Below are 23,293 nucleotides of genomic sequence, written 5' to 3'. Positions count from 1 at the left end.
CATCTGAAGTGGAATCTTTGTTGTGACTGGTTTTATTTGTTTGAAGAGAAAGGTCTCCGTCTCAATAAAGAATGAAACATCAATAAGGAATAATTTAAACATAACTAACACAGAAACTGGATTGAAAATTGAAGACCCATTGGCAAACTACAGTACATTGAAACATTCCCCTCAGTGATTTGAAGACAGATGTAACTGACTTGGAATTCTGGCTTTGCCACTGATTAGATTTTGTACCTGGTGAAGAAGTCATTTCATACCTCTCAATGCCCATTTCCTCACGTTCAGAGTGGGAATAACAGTCACGTCATAAGATTGTATGAAAATTATATGAGAGATGAGTTCCCGTTTCTAGGACATGTACTAGGGAAAAGCTTGTTTCCTTCTTGAGCAGTCTATTCTAGGAAGTAAAAACTCATAGCCCTTTTGTATCAGTTAGCTACTGATGCATAACAAACCAACCCAAAAGCCAGTAGCTTCAACCAACAACCCTTTTAAAAACAACAATAGTAACCATTTATTAAGCTAGCTCACAATCCTTAGAGTTGGCAACTTAGGTAACACTGAGTTGGGTGATTATTCAGGCCTCATCTTGGCTCCCCTGCTTCATATGCTCCTAGAGTTGGCTCAATCAAAAGAATTGATTTTTATGAATGTTTACATATTTTAGCCCTATTCAAAATAACGATATTTGAAATATTTAACAGCCACTTTGGCAGAAGCTTGGACCAATCAGGTGCAATTGCAGGGCTGGATGCCCTCTGCCCAGTGGTTGTTAATCCCTAGGTTCCTGGGTCATCCATTGGTCTGAGGGGTCAAATGGGGGACCCTGGACAGTGAGGGAGAGGGCTGTCTAGAGGGATGGTGCAGTAGCTGTTTATCAACTAATACAAAAGTGTTTCTGATACATATTGGCTGAATGTTAGCCCAGTCCCATACTCATTATAATCTTTCCAAAAACAAACAAACAAGCAAACAAAAAAACAAAAAAGGAGTTCCCGTTGTGGCTCAGCAGTTAATGAACCTGACTAGTATCCATGAGGATGCAGGTTCGATCCCTGGCCTTGCTCAGCAGGTTAAGGATCTGACATTCCCATGAGCTGTGGTGTAGGTTGCAGGCACAGCTCAGATCCCATGTTGCTGTGGCTCTGGTGTAGGCCAGCAGCTATAGCTCCAGTTGGACCCCTAGCCTGGGATCCTCCATATGCTGCAAGTGCGGCCCTAAAAAGACAATAATAATAATAATAGTAATCTTCTTTCTGTCCATGTTGCACCAAGTCTCTTGATATCTTATCACTAACATACTTTACATTGCAATTAGCACTGCTGCCCCCTACATCTTGGCGTTAAAAATACTGCTTCTACCAACATGTCTCTCCAACTCTCCCCTCCCAAATTCCAATAAACCTACATCAAGAACAAACACAGAGTTTATAAATACCTCTTAGAAATAGGGCAATAAGGAGTTCCCGTCGTGACGGAGTGGTTAACGAATCTGACGAGGAAGCATGAGGTTGCAGGTTTGGTCCCTGGCCTTGCTCAGTGGGTTAAGGATCCAGCATTGCCATGAGCTGTGGTGTAGGTCGCAGACACACCTCGGATCCCATGTTGCTAGGGCTCTGGTGTAGGCTGGCATCTATAGCTCCAGTTGGACCCCTAGCCTGGGAAGCTCCATATGGTAAGGGAGCAGCCCTAGAAAATGCAAAAGACAAAACAAAAGAAATAGGGCAATGATTCTTAATTGGGGAAAAGATGGCAGTAACTGGTAGCTTGGAAAAACATACTGAGTTTTCCAATATTGTAACAATCGTATTACAAAAAGCTCAATTATGTTTATCTTCTACCATAATAGAAAATAAGAGTAAAGTTGGTAGAGATTTGCCCGAATACCATTCTCAAAGTCTGAAGAGAGGCATGCCCCATTTCAGAAGGCATCCTTGATTAAAAACATTGAGAAATATGAAACTCAACATGAAACTAAATGTAATGTGGAGAAAGCCTGAATCTCTGGGATGGAAGTCAGGAGTTTGTATTTTAAGCAAATAATTCTTACTGGCATTAAAGTTGAAATCTCATCAGCTACCAATGGTCTGCTGTATTGAGGAGATACAGTTGTAAAAGGGCACTAACCTGATTAACAGGGATGTCAGCTTACTAAGGCAAGTTTGAGATAGCCACTGGATACAGAACACTGTCCCATAAGCTGGCTCGGGTCTTTCTTCTAAGCTCTTTTTGTATAACCCCAACTGTAAACCTGCTCTGATGGCACTGATGCTCCAAGAGATCATTTTACCTGTTTGGGAGTTGTGTACAGCTGGCCAAGGTTGATCATGGCAGGCATCCAGAGGTAGTTTCTAACCTTGACAGATAACCTGTAGAGCTCTGTTGAAGTCCCTGCATGTCCTGGAAGCCCCATCTGCTGAGCAGGGCTGTCAGCCTAAGTGGCCTGGTCTCCAGATGGTATTAAAGTCACTGGCTACTTGCTAAGCACCATGGCAAGTAGATCCCACCCTCTGATCAAACCATTCTCTCCAGCCCATCTCATTTTTATTCAATTTGCTGCAACACAGTTAGGAACTTTTTTGTTTTACCTGTCATGAGGTTATTTTGTTTTCACACTCTCTGTATTTCATTAGGTGCAGGAAAAAGAAACCAGAGGGAATTTGGTCTTTTATAAATGCTTTCTATGCATGTAGAGATATCTGTAATGTTGAATTTATTTAGATTCAAGACAGGTGGATCAGATACTTCAGGTGAATTCCTCGGATTTTAAAAAGATTACTCATGGTTTCACCAGATGCTGTGCAATTTCATAAGCACTGGATGCTTTAGAAAGACACTGACTCAAAAAGGAGAGATACTTAGTTTGATGTCATGACTTTTGTTTGGTGCTTACATCAGTGAGGAAAAAAAGTTAAAATACATTTTTTATCCTCATCTGAATACATTTTTTAGCCTCATCTGTTGACAGGGTTTTCTGTGAGCTGACTGCCAGATAATTAACCAAGTAAAGAGTTATTTCTCTGAATTTGGTCTGCCAAAATTCATTGTAACACCAAATACAGATGCTGTTAAAATAGGTAACGTTGGGAAACTCTTGTTAGCCTGTCAAAACAGTAAATATATTACATAATTTGAAAGCCATCTCTTATTATGCATCCCTTCAAAACACAAGTATTCAGGGAGAGTTGACGATGATAATGAAAATCAAAGTAAAGGTAATGAAAACAAAATAATTTCTTAAAATAATTTTGTGACTTTCCATTCCAGTTGCTAATAAATACAGAATGTATTTAATTAAAATGTAAATGCAATTCACTGCATGAAGCTATCTGGATGATATGTGATCACTGAATAATTTGCAAACAGCTACTGAGCAAGGGCCAAAATAAAATAGAGTTATTGCTTAATGACTCACATTATGATATTTTATGGTCATTTCTGTCTAGTGCTGGGGAAGTGTGACCCTGGACAAGTTTCTTAGCCTCCTAGAGTCTCTGCATTCCCATCCGTCATATGAGGAAATTAAAACCCATGATCTACAAGATCCTTTCCTGGTCTAAAATCTTATGACTGTTAGATCATTGACTTTATTATTGATTTGTTTTCCTCTGCCCTGCCAACCAAGTGAATGAAAGGGCTGATTTTGAACCCAGATATGAATTCAAATCTTATCTCCTCACGTCCTAGCTATCCATGAACACAATACCTTTTCTGAGATTGCTCATGTGTAACAAATGGAGAACACCTGCCTGGTGGAATTATGATAAATATATGAGGAAATAGAAAGCTCCAAGTACAGACAGAATCCTCCACGTGTAACTCGTCAGATCCTCCATAAACTGTATTCTTTTCTTATCCTGCATCATTTTGGAAATCTCAAATCTGCCTTTTCCTTGAAATCTTCTGGCCTCTGACCTCTGGTCCCTACAGGAAAAAGTTACAATCCTAGAGGCGGTCCTAGAGAATGATGAAATATAGAACCGCAGCAAATGAGACCTAAAAGATCATTTTATTCTTCTCCTGAATTGTCTTGGTGAAAGAATGATGGCATCTGTTGAAAATAGTTGTTCTGCCTGATTTTTTTTTCTTTTTTGTCTGTGAAGTCTAACATTCACCTCATTTTTTGTAAATGAAATGTACCTGAATCATGAGAAAATGGCATACCTCCTGAATGATAGAGCCTTTTCTTAGTGTTCCTTTTCACCAATTTTTTGTTATTGTTGGCTATTCTATATCCCAATTTTTTAATTAAAATAATTTACAATTATTTGCTCATTATACAAAGCACTCGAAAATATCCACAAATAGAAGAAATGAAGCATAAACACACTCTCTGGAGAGAACTACTTTATATCATTTGCCATATTTTCTAACTACATGTAAACCGTGTACACACATTAATAAAATGAATTGATGGAGTTCTCACCATGGTGCATTGGGTTAAGAATCTGACTTCAGCAGCCCAAGTTGCCATGGAGGCACAGGTTTGATCCATGGCCCAGCACAGTGGGTTAAAGGATCCAGCACAGGTCACAGCTGCAGCCTGTCCAGGAAATTCCATATGCCATGGGTATTGACATAAAAAAAAATAAAATCTTAAAGAAAATGAACTGATATTATAAGGTCCTAAGGTAAGCACCAGAATAAGTGCCCCACAAGGGCTGAGATGTGCTTTGATTTGTTCACTGCTGTTGTTCTGGCATCTAGAGACCACCCTGACCACAGAGGACATACTCAATACTCTTTTAACTACTGTATTCCTCTGTCTTTTTGTGCCAATAAACATGATCCTGCAGCACCATTTTCAATGATTAAATAATATCCTATAGTATAGATATATCGCAGTTTACTCAATTGATCCTCTTTTATTGGATTGGCAGATGTTGTTTGTTTTTACCTGTAACAGTATTTTTAATCAAAATGCATGCAAGTAAACCTATGCCTTTTTTCTTCTTTATGACTTTGTTAGGATCAATTCATAAAAGGGGAATCACCAAGTTCAAGTAATCCACTCACAATTTTAGAATATTATTGCATGTTGCCAAAGTGCTCTCCGAGAGATTGTCAATTCATAATCCAGTCAATAGAGATTGACTATTTCCCTTCAGTCTCACAGATTATTAGGCACTATGCTAAAAAAAATAAAATAAAAGTCAATTTACAAAGTAGATCATTGCCTACTAAATGTTGAGAGTATTCATTTCTGCATGCTGCATTGCCTGCCCAGGACATCTTCCTAAACACTTTTTCTGAGATACAAGATCGTACACCCCAGAAAGGATAAAATCTTGCTAAAACAGCATCAAGAGAGGTCAGTTTTTGGTCACTAATTTTGTTAATTTAGGGGAAATGACAAGTCCCTATAAATATCCCATTGATAATCACATCAATACTCTCACTTAGACATTCTACCATTCTACCTTAAAATCATTTTCAGTAAAGTGTATTTCGCATTTGTTTGACAGTGCCCATTTTAGTAAATCCCAAACTGCATGAGACCCAGAAACACTATAAAACTTTGTGAAATATTTGCAGCCTGTTCAGTGTTCTCCCCTTATGGAATCAAATGTGAAATGTCTGTGTGGGAGCTGTTTTTCCAAGGTAAATAGATTATTATTTATATCTCTAGGTGCAAATGCTTTGAAATAACCAGCACACGTTGCAGCTGAATGTGGCCTTACATAATTTTCACAGCTCCTGCACTGTCAGTGTGCTGTCATGGTGTAGATTTGATGGTTTGATCTGAGTTTGACCCCCAGCCATGATTGTTGCTTACAGTTTTATTATCCACCCTTATATGACCAACATATATGACAATATCCAATTAGGCTTCCTTGTGTGCTTTGACTTTGATATTCAGGAAAATCATTAATGTTGCTTCCACTGTGTCTGTGTCTCCAGACTTGAAATTTTTCCCTCTTGAAGATATTTCCAGACTACATAATCTTGGCAGTCCAGAGCCAATGGCTTTGTACTTTCTGTGTTCCATCGAGCTCAATTTGATGTGATCAATGAATGATTACTTTAGACATGACTTTGCTATTTAAGAAGCAGCTCAAAGAGAGATAGTTGACAACATGAATGATCAGGAAAGAGTCTGGTTAATAGTATGAAGATTTAGGGAAAGAAGGTGTGTGCATTTAAACAGAAGAGTTAAACAGGATGTTGAGAGAAAAAATGGAAAACTTCAACTTCAGTGCCTCCTACAAAGAGATGATATAAAAGTAGACAAAGAATCTGGACCCTACATGCAGGGGAAGAAGATTTTTATGGAAAAGTAAGTTGCCCCAAAAATCAAAGGAAAAATTAAAGTAAGAAAGCAGAAGAATGGCAGAGAATTGTGCTTTTAGAATATAGATTTGAACTGTAGGATTCTGGCTAGCTTAGAGAGATGGGGAAGAAATCTGAAAGTAACTCTTTGATAAAGAATCATTTGAGGACTTCCCGTCATGGCTCAGCAGAAACAAATCTGACCAGGAAGGAACTATGAGGTTGTGGGTTCAATCCCTGGCCTCGGCTTCCTCAGTAGATTAAGGATCTAGTGTTGCTTGCTGTGACTGTGGCATAGGCCGGCAGCTGTACCTCCGATTAGACTCTAGCCCAGGAAACTCCATATGCCATGGGTGCAGCCCTAAAAAGCAAAACAAAAAACAAAAAAAACAAACAAAAAAAAAACAATCATTTGAGACAGGTAATGCCTACTGGGGAAAACAGTCACTAGCTGTCAGACTGTTCATATTAGCACATTCATTTTTTTCCGTTTTTAAGAATTAATGATGTCTACCTTGTTTTGTAGATAATGAAGTAATCTCTAAACTATTTGGAAAATTCTCAACATTTCCCAAACACAGTTATACAAATTTAAAGAGGTTGGCAGTGGCCAATATTTTAAAAACTCACATATTAAATGCTGTCTCCTGGAATACAAGGGCTGGAGTTCAGCGTCTCTCCTAAAAACAACAAAATCACAACCAAATGCTGAGCAATCTTCAACCAAATTGACTGGAAACTTTCAAAAAAATATCCTACTCCAGAAGACAAAGAGGAGGGCACATCAAGAGGTAGGAGGGGCAATTACACTATATAAGTAACCCCCATACCTCCCGGGTGGGAAGCCCCACAGACTGGAAAGTGACTGTTTCACGGAGACTCACCTACGGGAGTGAGAGTTCTGAGCCCCATGTCAAGCCGCCACACCTGGGGATCAGGCATTGGGAGAAAGGGCCCCTGGAGCATCTGACATTGAAGGCCAGTGGGGCTTGTCTTCCATGGGACTGGGGGAAACGGAGACCCCATTCTTAAAAGGTGCACACAGACTTTCATGTGCATTGGGTCCCAGGGCAAAGCAAAGTCTCCATAGGAATCTGGGTCAAATCTGACTGCAGTTCTCAGAGGATCTCCTGGGAAAACAGGGGGTGAATGTGGCTTGTTGTGGGGGAAGGTCATTGGAAGCAAAGCTCTTGGAAATATTGATCAGTGTAGTGCCTGAAGGTGGCCATTTTGGGAAAATCTGGCCCCACCAATGAGCGCTGAGAAGTCCCAGGCCAAACAACAAACCAGGTGGGATCACAGCCCCACCCAACAGTAAACAGGCTGCCTAAAGACCCCCAGGCACACAGCTGCATCTAATCTTACCTAGAGACAAAACCCCACCCACCAAAGGGATAGGAATCAGCTCCGCCTACCAGTGGGCAGGCATCAGTATCTCCCATCAGGAAGCCTACAACAAGCCCTCTATACCAACTTCAGCCACAAGGGAGACAGACACCAGAAGTAAGAGAGGCTACAACTCTATTACATAAAAAGGTCACCACACCAAAAAACTATAAAAATGAAAAGACAGAGAACTATAACTCAGACAAGGGAGAAAGAAAAAACCCCAGAAAAACAGCTACGTGATCAGGAGCTCCTTTGCCTCCAGAAAAAAAGACTTTTGACTGTTGATGCTGAGGATGATGCAAGACATTGGAAATAAACTGGAGGCAAAGATGGATAATTTACAGGAAACACTGAGCAAAGAGATACAAGATATAAAACTTAAGCAAGAAGAGATGCAAAATACAATAACTGAAATGAAAAATTCATTAGAAGCTGCCAACAGCAGAATACGGGAGGCCGAAGAATGAATAGGCGAGGTGGAGGACAGATTAGTAGAAATCACTGTGCAGAACAGAAAAGATAAAAAAGATTGAAAAGAAATGAATATAGTCTCCGAGAACACTGGGACAATGTTAAACACACCAACGTCTGTATTATAGGGGTGCTCTAAGGAGAAGAGAGAGAGAGGGATAGAAAAATTATTTGAAGAGATAATAGCTGAAAAATTCCCTAACATGGAAAAGGAATCACTCACTCAAATCCTGGAAGTGCAAGGCGGTGTTCCTCCTTGGGATTATTCGTTATTTTTATGAATAATCCCAAGGAAGAACACCCCGAGACACATATTAATCAAACTGACCAAAATTAAAGACAGAGAAAATATTGAAATCAGCTAGGGAAAAGAAATAACATACAAGGGAACCCCAATAAGGTTATCGGCAGATTTTTCAGCAGAAACTCTGCAGGCCAGAAGGGAGTCACCTGATATACTTAATGTGATGAAAGGAAAAAACCTCTAACCAAGATTACTTTACCCAGAAAGGCTCTCATTCAGATTTGAAAGAGAAATCAAAAGCTTCACAGATAAGCAAAAGCTAAGAGCATTCAGCAACACTAAACCAGATTTAAAACAAATACTAAAGGAACTTCTCTAGGCAGAAAAGAAAAGGCCACAACCAGAAACAAAAATACCACAAATGACAAGGCTCACCAGTAAAGGTATATATACAGTAAAGATACAAAATCATCCACACTCAATTATGCCACCAAAATCAGAAATCATGAGAAGAGGAGGGTACAAATGCAGGACACTGGAGATGCACTTGCAATTAACACACCAACAACTTAAAACAATCTTGTATATAGTTAGACTCTTACATCAAAACTTCAGAATAACTGCAAACCAAAAATATACACTTCATACACACACAAATAAGAAAAATCAACTCAAATACAACATGAAAGATAGTCATCAAACCACAAGAGGAGAGAACCAGAGAAAAAGGGAAGAACAAAAGATCAACAAAAACAAATCCAAAGCAATTAACAAAATGCCAATAAGAACATACATATCAATAATTACCTTAAATGTTAATGGACTAAATGCCACAACTAAAAGACATACACTGGCTGAATGGATACAAAAACAAGACCCATATATATGCTGTCTTCAAGAGACCCATTTCGCTTCTAGGGACACATACGAATTGAAAGTGAGAGGATGGAAGAAAATATTCCATGCAAAAGGGAATCAAAAGAAAGCTGGAGTAGCAATACTTATGACAGACAAAATAGACCTTAAATTGAAGAGTATTTTAAGACACAAGGAAGGTCACTACCTAATGATCCAAGGATCAATCCATGAAGAAGATAAAACAATTTTAAATATCTGCACACCCAACAGAGGATCACCACAATATATAAGGCAACTGCTAACAACCTTAAAAGGACAAATTGACAATAACACAGTCATAGTGGGGGACTTAAACACCCCACTTATAGCAATGGACAGATCATCCAGACAGAAAATCAATAAGGAAACCCAGGCCCTGAATGAAGCATTAAACCAGATGGGCTTAATAGATATTTATAGGACATGCCATCCAAAAGCAACAGAATACACATTCTTCCCAAGTGCAAAAGGAACATTCTCTAAGATTGATCACATCCTGGGCCACAAATAAAGCCTCAATAACTTTAAGAAAATTGAAATCCTATCAAGCATCATTTCCGACCACAACGCTATACGACTGGAAATCAACAACAAGAAAAAATCTGCAAAAAATACAAACACGTGGAAATGAAACAACATGCTACTAAACAACCAGTGGATCACTGAAGAAATCAAAGAGGAAGTTAAAAAATACCTGGCAGCAAATGACAACAAAGATACGACACTCCAAAACCTATAGGATGCAGCAAAAGCCGTTCTAAGAGGAAACTTTAGACAAATACAAGCCCACCTCAGAAACAAGAAAAAGCTCAAATAAACAAGCTAACTTTACATCTAAAGCAGCTCGAGAGAGAACAGACAAGGCCTAAAGGTAGCAGAAGGAAAGAAATCATAAAGATCAGAGCAGAAACCAATGAAATAGAAACAAAGAAAACCGTAGAAAACATCAATGAAACGAAAAGCTGGTTCTTTGAAAAGATCAACAAAATTGATAAACCCTTAGCCAGACTTATCAAGAAAATAAGAGAGAGGACTCAAATCAATAAAAGTAGAAATGAAAAAGGAGACGTAACAACGGACATCACAGAAATACAGAGGTTCATAAGAGGCTGCTATATGCAACTGTATGCCAATAAAATGGAAAACCCAGAAGAAATGGACAAATTCTTAGAAAAGTAAAATCTTCCAAGACTAAACCAAGATGAAATAAAAAAGATGAACAGACCAATCACAAGTACCGAAATTGAAACTGTGATTAAAAAACTTTCAACAAACAAAAGTCCAGGATCAGATAGTGTCACAGGCAAATTCTATCAAACATTTAGACAAGAGGTAACACCTATCCTTCTGAAACTATTCTAAAAAATCGCAGAGGAAGGGATACTCCCAAACTCATTCTATGAGGCCAAAACCAGACAAAGATACCACAAAAAAAGAAAACTATAGGCCAGTTTCACTGATGAACATAGATGCAAAAATCCTCAACAAAATACTAGCAAACCACATCAAACAGTACATGAAAAGGATTGTACATCATGATCAAGTGGCATTTATCCCAAGGATGCAAGAGTTCTTCAATATCCACAAATCCATCAGTGTGATGCATAAACCACATTAACAAACTGAAGAATAAAAACCCTATGATCCTCTCATGAGAGACAGAAAAAGCCTTTGACAAATTCCAACACCCATTTCTGATAAAAAACCTTCAGAAAGTGGGCATAGAGGGAACCTACCTCAACATAAGAAAGGCCATATGTAACAAACCCACAGCAAACATCATTCTCAATGGTGAAAAACTGAAAAAATTCCCGCTGAGATCAGGAACAAGAAAAGGATGTCCTCTCTCACCACTACTCTTCAACATAGTTCTGGAAGTCCTAGCCAGAGCAATCAGAGAAGTAAAGAGATAAAAGGAATCCCAATTGGAAAGGAAGAAGTAAAACTATCACTATTTGCAGATGACATGACACTATACCTAGAGAATCCTAAAGACTCTACCAGAAAACTGTTAGAGCTCATCCATGAATTTGGCAAAGTTGCAGGATACAGAATTAATACACAGAAATCCACTGCATTTCTATATACTAAAATGAAAGATCAGAAAGAGAAATTTGGGAGGCAATTCCATTGACCATCCCATCCAAAAGAATAAAATACCTAGGAGTAAACCTACCTAAAGAGACAAAAGACCTGTACTCCTAAAACTGTAAGATGGCTGATGAAAGAAATCAAAGATGACACAAACAGATGGAAAGACATACCATGCTCTTGGATTGGAAGAGTTAATATTATCAAAATGACTATACTACCTAAAGCAATCTACAAATTCAATATAATCCCTATCAAATTACCAAGGACATTTTTCACAGAACTCGAACAGAATATTTCAAAGTTTGTTTGGAAACACAAAAGACCCAGACTAGACAAAGACATCCTGAGAAATAAAAATGGAGCTGGAGGCATCAGGGTCTCTGACTTCAGGCTATACTACAAAGCAACAGTCATCAAAACCATATGGTACTGGCACAAAGGCAGAAATATAGATCAGTGAAACAGGATAGAAAGCCTAGAATTAAACCCACACACCTACAGCCAACTCATCTATGACAAAGGATGCCAGAATATACAATGGAGAAAAGACAGCCTGTTCAATAAGTGGTGCTGGGAAAACTGGACAGCCACATGGAAAAGAATGAAATTAGAACACTCCCTAACACCATACACAAAAATAAACTGACAATGGATTAAAGACCTAGATATAAGACCAGACACTATAAAACTTTTAGAGGAAAACATAGACCAAACACTCTCCAACGTAAATGACAGCAACATCTTCTTAAATCTACCTCTTAGAGTATTGAGAGTAAACACAAAAATAAACAAATGGGACTTAATTAAACTTAAAAGTTTCTACACAGAACAGGAAACCCTAAACAAAATGAAAAGACAACCCACAGAATGGGAGAAAATCTTTGCAAATGAATTGACTGACAAAGGATTAATCTCCAAAATTTATAAACACCAAAAAAAAAACAAACAACCCCATCAAAAAATGGGCAGAAGATCTAAACAGACAGTTCTCCAAAGAAGCATACAGATGGCCAAAAAACACATGAAAAGATGTTCAACATCACTCATTATTAGAGAAATGCAAATCAAAACCACTATGAGGTACCACCTTACACCAGCCAGAATGGCCATCATCAAAAAATCTACAAACAATAAGTGTTGGAGAGGATGTGGAGAAAAAGGAACCTTATTACACTGTTGGTAGGATTGTAAATTGGTACAACCACTGTGGAAAACAGTCTGGAAATTCCTCAGAAAACTAAAAATAGAACTACCATTTGATCCAGCAATCCCACTCCTGGGCACCTACCCAGAGAAAACCATGACTCGAAAAGACGCATGTACTCCAGTGTTCATTGCAGCACTGTTTTCAATAGCCAAGACGTGGAAACAACCAAATGTCCATCAACAGAGGAGTGGATTAAGAAGATGTGGTATGTATACACAATGGAATATTACTCAGCCATTAAAAGGAATGAAATACCAGCATTTTTAGCAACATGGTTGGACCTAGAAATTATCATGCTAAGTGAAGTCAGCCAAACAGTGAAACACCAACATCAAATGCTATCACTTAACATGTGGAATCTGAAAAAAAAAGGACACAATGAACTTCTTTGCAAAACAGATACTGACTCAGAGACTTTGAAAAACTTATGGTTTCCAAATGAGACAGGTAGGGGGGTGGGGGGATGCTGGGGGTTTGGGATGTAAATGCTATATCATTGTACACCTATAAATGTAATAAATTCATTGAGTAAATAAATGAATAAACGTATCTCCTTTGGTCTGTTTTTATTTGTTTGGAAATTATTACTTATCTAAAGCAACTTAGTATTTTAAAAAGAGGCTGAGTTTTAGGGATTCAGTTGCCAGCAGCTGGATTATCTTCTGTGTGACCTTGGGGATTTTCTCTGAAACTCATTTTCTGTATCTGTTAATGGAGACCCTACCTTCTCAGTTTTGAGAATTAAATAAATTAGTATACATTGAATGCCTGACAGAGTAGGCAGAGAATTAATATTAAGATTTCTTTCCCACTACCTTCCCACACAATATGGGGAAAGTCTGCAGAGGTTTATGAAAGTAAATGTACTGTAAAATGATATAATTAAATTTAAAAACCAAGGGCCACCTTTAAGAGAAGTGATTGGCATTACCAAAAATGTGAGATGAAATTCGAATTGAATTTGTCTCAATTTATTTCTGTCTATATTAGGATGCTTTTAGTTAGAAGCAACAGCACCTCTGTCTCAAATTGATTTAAACTATAACATAAATTCATAGAGATCTGGAGGTAAGCTGACTTGAGATCAGGCCTGATCTGTCTACTTACATGATGTGAGAAGGACCTCTCCATGTCTTGACTCTACCTATTTAGCGCTAACTCCATTCTGTGCAAGTTCCCACCTCATGGTCCCAAGATGGCTACTTTGTTCACATTCAAGTTTCTTTGTGATTAATGTGTCAGATCTGCCTTAGCTAACAATGCATTGTGAATGATTGCAAACTTGAACTTGAATCTCATATATAGTATCTCATTCACATTTTTAAATAGAGTGCAGGCTTCCTACTCTAAAATAAAAATCCTGAGTTTTAGCCCAGGTTAAACACTTTAGAACATTTTCCCTCCCTTTTCTCAATAAATCTGACTGGATATGGGCTAGCCCAGGTAGCTTAGACCTGAGCCATAGCTTCTACTTTTAATTTGGAGATCAAGCCACTTGCCCTTGAAGCATATGGGGTGTATAGGAGAAGGATGGATCCACTGTAAGAATGAGAGTGTATCTTCCAAGGGTCAGAGGAGAATATTTTGGTAGGCTAAAGGGAAAATTATGACTAAATGGGAAACTTTTGAGTTTTATATATGTATACATGAAAAAAAAATATAAATGTACATATACTTTAAAAAAGGGAAATTTGAAGTTCATCTTATACTTCCAGAAATTAAATTGGAAGAACATTTTATTGAATTGAGTATTGTCTAAAAAAAAAAAAGCTATTGAACAAAGATGGTGTATTCAATAATAATGCAGCTAGATTAGGTCAGAAACACCAGTCAAATACTAACTTTTTATATACATATTTTGTTTTGTCACATTTTAGTTTAATGGGAGACATGATTTGGAGGCTTTAGAATGGCTTGCTAATACATCCATTATTCTTTCAGATAAAGCTCTTTTAAATGCCTGAACAGTGTTTAGTTACTGTCAGTTCATGATTCAGTTCTCTAAGAAGGGACAGCATTCTAATATATGAAGTAGAACAAGGTTTCCTTATGATTAAGATGTCAGATCTGAATTGCCTGACATTCTATTGCAGTTGAGTACCTGACTCTCATTTCAGCACTGGTGTCAAAAATCATGTGACCTGAAAGTGCTCCCAACATTATCCCAATAAATACTTTGAATTTTCTCCAGCCACTGAGTCTAAGTGATATGTCATGTGACAAGTGATTTTTATTTTGGCCAAAAAAAAAGGCATACATTTTTGAAGGACCTTAGTTGGCTTCTGGGACATCTGGTTTCAAGCAGCATGGCACTCTGCCTTCTCAAATAGCTGTATTATTTGGCCTGCAGAATGGGTTAAGATTAGCTCTTTAAATGTTGGGGAATGGCTACTAAATATAGTGATTTTAGTTTTGGTGTAATTAATGGTGAACTAATCTTCTAAAGTAATCAACTAAGTCCAGCTGCTTCTGTCAGATAGAAGCAGCACTAGCTAAGATACTAATTTGACTGCTGCTGTAATAAAGGTCAGAAGATTTTTTTTTTTTTTTTTGGTTCCATACAATAGTCTGAGGCTAAGGAGTCCTGAGCAGATTTTTTAGTGTTAAGAGTAGAATTGCTATGGGATCTTAATATTCATCTTCTACCTCTTGGTCTAAAAAGTCTTCTCTAATGTCCACGCCAGCATCTGCATTTCAGCCAGTGGAGAGATGGACTGGAAAAGTGGCACAGGCCTTTCTTTGTAGGAATATGACCTAAACTTTACCACATTACTTATGTTCATTTCTCATTGGCCAATCCTACAACCAGGGAAACCTGGGAGACAGTCTTTTGCTGAACAGCCTAGTGCTATTAAGCCCTAGGTCTTTATAGAAGAAGAGTACAGATATTAGGAAGAAAAGCCAGCAGTCTCTGAAGAAAGGAGGCTGTATAAGGAGGCTCCCTATCCACCCAGGCTAAGGTACATCTGTCCAGATCTCCCAATTAGTGTACCAGGTTGTCCAAATATAAACTCTTAGGGACAGGATATGAGATTTTGGGGCCCTTAAATAGTGTTTCTTTTTTTTTTTTTAGGACCGCACCTGTGGTGTATGGAGGTTCCCAGGCTAGGGGTCGAATCAGAGCCACAGCTGCTGGCCACCGCCGCAAACACAGCAACCTAGATCCAAGCCTCATCTTCAGCCTACACCACAGCTCATGGCAATGCCAGATCCTTAACTTGCTAAGCAAGGCCAGGGATCCAACCTGCATCCTGCTCATGGATACTAGTCAGATTCATTTCCACTGAGCCATGACGGGGAACTCCTAAATAATGTTTCTGCTTCAGTTACCATGGGTTATAGAATCTAGCATTTAAAATTATTATACCATGTATTATTAGTTTCTGATTTTTTAAAATTTATATTTTTGAAAGTTTGGAAAATACAGAAAAATATGAAGGTAACAATTGACCATAATTCCATAAGTTAGAGATAACCATTGTTAAGATTTTGGTGTATTTACTTTATGGCTTTTCTTTATGAGACTTCTCTTTCTTTCTAGATAATCAGATATAGTTCTGCATTTTTTAACTGGATAATGTATAATATTATCACAATTTTGAAATATTTAGTGGTTTTAAATATTTTTTTATCTTTGCATTAACCTGTAGAAATATCAGCATTCATTCGACATGTTGCCAATATCAAATGCTTTCGTTTCATGTCCTTGTTAGTATTAAACTAGGTATTTGGTATTAAATATATGTACTATTATATATAAAATAGATAAGCAACAAGGACTTACTGTATAGCACAAAGGACTATAGTCAACAATATTTTATAATAAACTATAAGGGAAAAGAATCTGAAAAAAAAATATATATATATGTATATATGTGTATATACACTGAATCACTTTGCTGTACACCTGAAAATAACACATTGTAAATGAACTGTAATTCAGTTTTTTAAAAAGAATCTCGTACTGAAAATAAAAAGAACTTCAGATAGAAATAAATTTAACCATGAACATCTTCAGGCATTAATGTTTATCTGCATTTTGAGTTATTAGAATAGAGTCTTAAAAATAAAATTGAATCACATTTAAAGGTTCTTGATTTATATTGCTAGATCACTTTCCACAAAGGGTTGCAGAAATTTCTGCTCTTAGTCTCTTTCACATCACTCTCACTAGCATTATTATAGTTAAATAAATTTGTCTCGCTTGATTATATGAAAAAAGACATACGCAGGCCCTTGATGACTGATGAACACGAGTGTGGTGTCACATGTACCAGCGATGTTTTCATGTCTACATTAAATTATATTATATTGATCTTTTATTCATGCTTTGTTTTAATGCAGGTATAAACTATCATATGCCCAACTGTGTTAGTCATTAAAGCAGGTACAAAATGAATGTATGATATCTCATTTTATGACACCTACTTTTAGTGACACCAACTAACTTGAATCAGCAAGAATCCTGAAGAGCATATTTTTTTATTAAAAGAGAGAGTGCAGGTATTGAATTGCTTAAATAAGTGGCACCTCATTTACATGCCAGAGCTCATGTAATTTTCTCGGAGGAGAGACTTCAAATTCTCATTTCAAAGCACATTAACTCTGAAGTTACATAAAATCTTAACACATTTGATTATATGATTTCCAAGTCAATGGCAGATTAAAAAGAGCAAATTAGAAAAGATCAGATGCATTAACAACAAATAGTGATAGCTAAGAGGTTGACAGTGAGGAAAGAGAGAGTGATTTTGTATTGTTACAACAAAACCACACATGACAGCCTGATGTTCTGTTTTTTTAAATTGTAACTTTTTTTTTTTTCCCATGGCCTGTGGAAATTCCCAGGGTAGGGGTTGAATCAGAGCCACAGCTGCCAACCTATGCCACAGCCACAGCAACACCAGGTCTGAGTCTTATCTGTGACCTACACCAAGGCTCACAGCAACGCCAGATCCTTAACCCACTGAGCAGGGCCAGGGATCGAACCCACATGGATACTACTCATGTTTGTTACTGCTAAGCCACAACAGGAACCCAAATTTCAGCTTTTTATAAAAATAGTGTTTATTTAAATTATGGATCATCTAGTGAAAGTATATTAAGAAGGTCTTACATATTTTTATACAGAGTTAAATGCCACAGAAAAATACCATTTATAATAAGAAAAGCTGGCTACAACTTTGAACATAGAGTTTGATCACAAACATGATTTTAAAAACTGAAAAGAAACATCTTGAAAGTAAATGCACTAAAATATTAACTATGATTTTCTTGGGGTGGTGAGATAAGTTATCATACTTTTTTCTGTATCTTCTAAATTTTCTAAAATGCATATGTATTACTCTAATAAAGAGAATTCAAGTAATGTTATTTGAGAATAATATTCTGAAAAATTTAAGAGAAATTATTATTTTTGAACTTAATTGTAATATATGGAATTATACAGTAATTTGTTCTTATAATGGTAGTCAAGTTAACAAGAAAAGATCAAATTTGGTTCCACAAACTTTACTGCAGAAGACCTGGAAAATGTAACCTGTTCAAAAAGATTTTTATCCAGAGTAAAAAGAAACATGCAGTATTTGTTAACATATAAAATGGAAACCAGATGAGATACAAAACATATATTGAGGAGTGACATAAAAAAAAAATCAGTCTTTAGGTAGTAGTCTATTGGGATGTCTCTTGGATACTAATTCAGTTGTTTGTTTTCTGAAGTTATGATCATAATGATTGATCATACATTATGACATTAGAAAGGAAATTCTTAGGTAAGTCAAGCATCATTATATATTAGACAAAATGTTCATGCTATGTAAGTAATATTGCAGGCACTTGACAAATTCAGATTTATGATTCAGGCATTATTAGAACTTCAGCCATTTAAGCCCAAAAAGTTCCTTTAATTATTTTTTTCATGTATACTCATCTTGCATGTGGGAGTAGAATATTTATTTTAATTGTTTTTGTAACACTCCTTGGTATAAATCTTTTTTCTTTGTATTTTGGGAGACTAACTTTTAACTACTTAGAAGAATTCATAGTATTTTTCAGAAAATTACTTACTAAATGTATGAAATATTTCTTTTAATAGCTCAAAATTGATCACCTGAAGATTTTCTAATCACATGAACAATTAAATTATGAGTTTCTTTATTAAATTATGTTACATTGAACAAATTTCTACATGTGCCAACTTATAAGTTCTTTTCTCTCAGATCCAAACCCACTCTTCTGAGCTCAGCTGGGGCTGGGTCTCTGTGAACCAAGTTTCTGCTTTGCCCATGGAGGGCTCAGTGGGTGCAAGGCTGGAGCAGGGAAATGAACTTCCTGGCTGAGTGCTATTCCTATGAATGCTATCCAGCTACCCCTAACTTTGGCAACCAGGTTTCATTTCAGTAGCAGCCTTTCTCTAAGTTCCTTTGTTTTAAATTTTCAACCATTTCCTTTTGCTCCCAAGCCCTAGTTGGTAGCTGCTTTCTGCCTTTGCTATCTTTGTGATAACTTAGTGTCATCAACCTCGTACTTAAACTGTTCCTTATATTCTGTTCTGTCTCCTGGCTACACTAACTGATATAGCATAATTTCCTAAAGCACAAATACTGGAATTGATAAAATAATTTTCTTACTAGTTAGTAAGTTAACATGAGCACCTTGTATGGTAACTCTGATAGAAGCTATCAGAACTTTGTCTACTTTGCAAAGAAATGAGTTCATATATAAAATATACATGGTTCTATATGGTTCAGGAATACAAATCAGTCAATTATATACCAGCATAACTTCCTTATCAACATTTTAAGGAATTAAAAATGTACCATATATACTCTATGCATGTGTATGTGTAATTGTACATATTTATATGTGTGTGTATACCTATAGGTGTGTGTGTGTGTTTGTATGTATATTGTCAAAATGTGACAGGAAAATAGGATGGAAAATCTTACAAATTTAATGTGATTGTAAAATAGGTCAATTGTTACTTTGTAACATAGGTTAATTTCATTGTTCCGCTTGCATCTGAGGTCTGGACTCTGAGTACTAAATTCATCAGTTAACAAAATACTTAATACATGTGGCTACATATTCATCTGTTTAAAAGTATTTACATGGTACTTGTGTTGTTCCTATCAACAAGGTCGTCTCAGGCTTCCCTGACCCTCTTACCTGTTCCTGCCATTATCTGAACACGACCACTACTATAATGGCAACTTTGACGTTAGTTACCACCTAGATAATCTTCTCAATCTTTTTCTTGCATAGAAAGAAAATATACCAAACCCTCCTGAAATAAAAGCCACCTTTTTCATTGCTGACTTGGACTTGGCCCCTCCTAGCTCTGGAAATTCTTGACTTCTTACACTTTTCCTGTCTCTAGCCGGACTATTTTGATTCCAGAATTTTTGAGCTGGCTCTAGGTTGCTGGCTTGCCCCAAAATGCATTTCTGGCCTGTGACCAGGCTTTTGCTATAATTCCCTATTTGTGGCTGTGGTTGATTATGTGGTGACCACTTCAAACTCATTCCTTCCTGTCCTGTAATTGCTGTTCCTTGACATTTGACACTCTTCACCTCTGATCTGCCTTACACATCGGGTTCTCCTGTATGTCCTTTCATCTTACATGAGGCCAGCGTAGGCCCTGGCCTTGCTGATCCTAGGCCTGCCAGCCTCTAGCTAAATAAACTGAGGAGGAAAGCTAGGCCTGAGTGGGAGAAGCAGGTGGCTACTTTTGCATCTCTGGTTACATCAGAATATTCAGAGAAGGATGTTGGAAAGCCTCGTGGCTGAGTTTGTGGGCTCTAGAGTCAGATGGACTGACGTCAATTCTTAGTTCAACCACTTACTAGCTGTGTGACCTTAGGCAAGTTCCTTTACCTCGCCATACTCCAGTTTTCTTATATATAATATAAATAGAACATATCTGACTCAAAATAATTGTAAAGATTAACTTAAAGCATGCAAATTGCTCAGAATTGTCCAACACAGAAGAAAACACTCAAATGAAAGCCTTTGTTTTATTACCCCTCAATCATGACACTTAATACATTTTTTGCTATCTAAAATTGAATATTGTGGCTAAATGACTACTTTCCTGACTTAGGAATCATTATGAGAGGACTGTTGAGTACATCCAGCTTCCCTTACACAATCATTGAATCTTTCATCTTTATGTGGCATCTGTTTCCGTACATGAAGAAGGGAGAAAAACCACTATTAATAAAATCTTTCCTCAGTCTGTGTTTGAAGAGCCCAAAGATTGTGGGAACCTGGAACAAGCAGTGACTAGAATAGAAATCTTAGAACAGCCTGTTCCAGCCAAGTTGCCAGGTTAAACAATTAACAGTCTAGCTGAGTTTGCACTTTGGGTCCATGTATGAGACAAAGATACTGTTTTTACCTATCAAGGCAAACCTGCATATAATGAGCTAAGATGCAGTGACTCTACAATGAATGGCTACGAATAATATACATCCTATGTATATTTGATTCTTAATACATTTTAGTGATCCAATAACTCTAAAGGATGTATTATATTTGTTTAGTATGAGGGTTTACAGAGTTTTTGGTAAGCATGATTATAATTGATCACATTTAACTTACTTTCAAGGTTTAAATAGAATTAGATCTCATCTGATTTGCTGCTTATAAGATCCCCACAAAGTAACTGTAGCACACAGATGAGAGAAAGGAAACTTAAAGCTCAGAAAAGTTAAGAATGTCCAAGCTCATACAGTCGCTAAGAGGGAAGTCAGGACTCAAACTCAGGCAGGCTGAGTTCTGAGCTCATATTATATTCTTAATCACTGTGCTATCTATGTGCCTGATTTTGTATAATTTAGCTTTCATGAGCTATGCAGTTCTTTAATTCAGCAAAATTGGGGTAGTAGTAATGATTGATTAAAACACCATAAAGTTTCTCTAGTCTTATAGAAACAGTCCAGATGCTGTTACCATCCTAGGCTCGCAGCAGAAGTGTGTGCATTCTCAGTGACCACACACTTCCAGCCAGCTGCATGAAATCATTATTCATGGTTTAGGCTGGAAAACATACACTAGTGACCAGCATTTTCTTCCTGTGGCAACTATGATTTTAAATGTGTGAAATGATAGACAGAGAACAATTTCAAACACTATGTATTTTCTTCCTACCATCTTAACCACTTTGGGGTTTACAGTTCAGTAGGGGTTAAGTGTATTCAATTGTTGCGAATCAGATCATCTTGTGGATCTGAAACTCTAGAACCATAAAACTTTGTTTTTCCCTTTCCCTTTCCTCTTTAGCCCTTGCTAACCACCATTCTACTTTCAGTTTTTATGAATTTGACTATTTTAGATACCGCACGTAAGTAAAATCAGAAAATTTTGGGGTTTTTTTGTGACTGCCTTATAACATTTAGCATAAAGTTCTTAAGGTCTGTCAATATTGTGGCATGTGACAGGATTTCCTTCCTTTTTAAGGCTGAGAAATATTCCATTGTATGTATACACTGCATTTTGTATATTCATTCATCTGCTGATGGACATTTAGGTTGCTTCCAACTCCTGGCTGTTGTGAATAATGCTGCCACAAACATGCATATGCAAATACTTCTTCAAGACCCTGCTTTCCATTCTTCCGAATATATATCCAAAAGTAGTATTACTGGATCCTATGGTAATTCTAGTTTCAATTTTTTTTCCACCAATACATTATTTTTTTTTCAACTGTACAGCATGGTGACCCAGTTACACATACATGTATACATTCTTTTTTCTCATGTTATCATGCTCCATCACAAGTGACCAGACATAGTTCCCAGTGCTACACAGCAGGATCTCATTATTTTCAATTTTTTGAGAAACCTCCCTGTTTTTCTTAGTGGTTGTACCATTTTACATCTACCCACAGTGCACTAGGGTTCTAATTTCTCCACATTCTCACCAACACTTGTTATTTCCTGTTATCATTTTTCCTTTCTTTTTTTTTTTTTTTGATGAAACAATATACTTTGTAGTTCAGAAAATGTAAACTTACTGAATCTAGTACTTTGCAAGAAACAATTTGGGACCAGTATACTTAAATTTTCTTCAGCCCTCTAAATGTGTTTAATCTAAGAAGCTAAATACTTCCCCAAACATTCCTTGGGTAAATGAATAACTTGCCCTTTTGAACCTAAAACACATATTTGTTTCTTCATTCTTTTGGCTACCACTGTCTTCTCCAGCTTTAAAATTTTCTTGAAATTAGTCAAAGGAAGACAAGTGGGAAGATGTAGACTTCTCACTTCAGTAGTCTGCTAAAGATGGAGGAAAAAATGGTGCTATTCAAAGTCACTCTGTACTTAGAGATTGAAAATTCAGGATGGAAATAAACCCAGTGAAATAGCAAGAATGTTTGAAAGACAACTCGCCAGCCCCACTACTGCAGAAGGCTGAATTCCAAAAACTTATATCCAATATCTGTGAAGCTGAGAAGTAAGTTTCTGAAATCATGCCTATTTTTTTAAAAATCTCTCTTTTACTTGAACTGTCAATCATTAGTTGGGAAAAGCAGAGTCCTGCTACTGAAGCATTTGATTCATGGAAATTAATTAAATAGTAAAATCTTATTCAAGTAAGAGTGGATTTGGATATTTTTATAGTTTCCCTTGGAATAAGAATCAGAAATTCCTAACCTTGGACTTGAAGAAAAGAGCTGTAGTTATGTTAGCTGTCTGTAATATTTTGATTCTGTG

At 37.0% G+C, this 23,293-nt stretch overlaps 1 protein-coding gene and 1 long non-coding RNA gene across 20 annotated transcripts in view; one reads left to right on the top strand and one right to left on the bottom strand.

The window, feature by feature from the left end:
• OXR1 (oxidation resistance 1) overlaps positions 1–23,293 on the top strand; it is a 519,861-nt gene that overhangs the window by 303,515 nt on the left and 193,053 nt on the right. For 4 of the 19 annotated variants that reach the window (XM_085021885.1, XM_021090592.2, XM_085021889.1 and 1 more), the window contains exon 1: positions 22,799–23,033. The exons of the other annotated variants lie outside the window; for them this stretch is intronic. The gene's annotated coding sequence lies outside the window, so the exon portion shown is untranslated. Of the gene's footprint in view, positions 1–22,798; positions 23,034–23,293 lie in introns of those variants that run through there. 19 annotated transcript variants of the gene reach the window in all.
• LOC106510005 (uncharacterized) overlaps positions 1–23,293 on the bottom strand; it is a 77,122-nt gene that overhangs the window by 385 nt on the left and 53,444 nt on the right. The gene's annotated exons all lie outside the window — the stretch shown is intronic.

This window comes from Sus scrofa, chromosome 4, assembly GCF_054392235.1.
Source record: "Sus scrofa isolate SSC_HxYL_T2T_F1_AM1 chromosome 4, Sscrofa_HxYL_maternal_Yorkshire_Landrace_v2.0, whole genome shotgun sequence".
Classification (NCBI taxonomy): Eukaryota; Metazoa; Chordata; class Mammalia; order Artiodactyla; family Suidae; genus Sus; species Sus scrofa.
The sequence above is the reverse complement of the archived record's forward strand: the minus strand, read 5'-3'. Positions and strand labels throughout refer to the sequence as shown.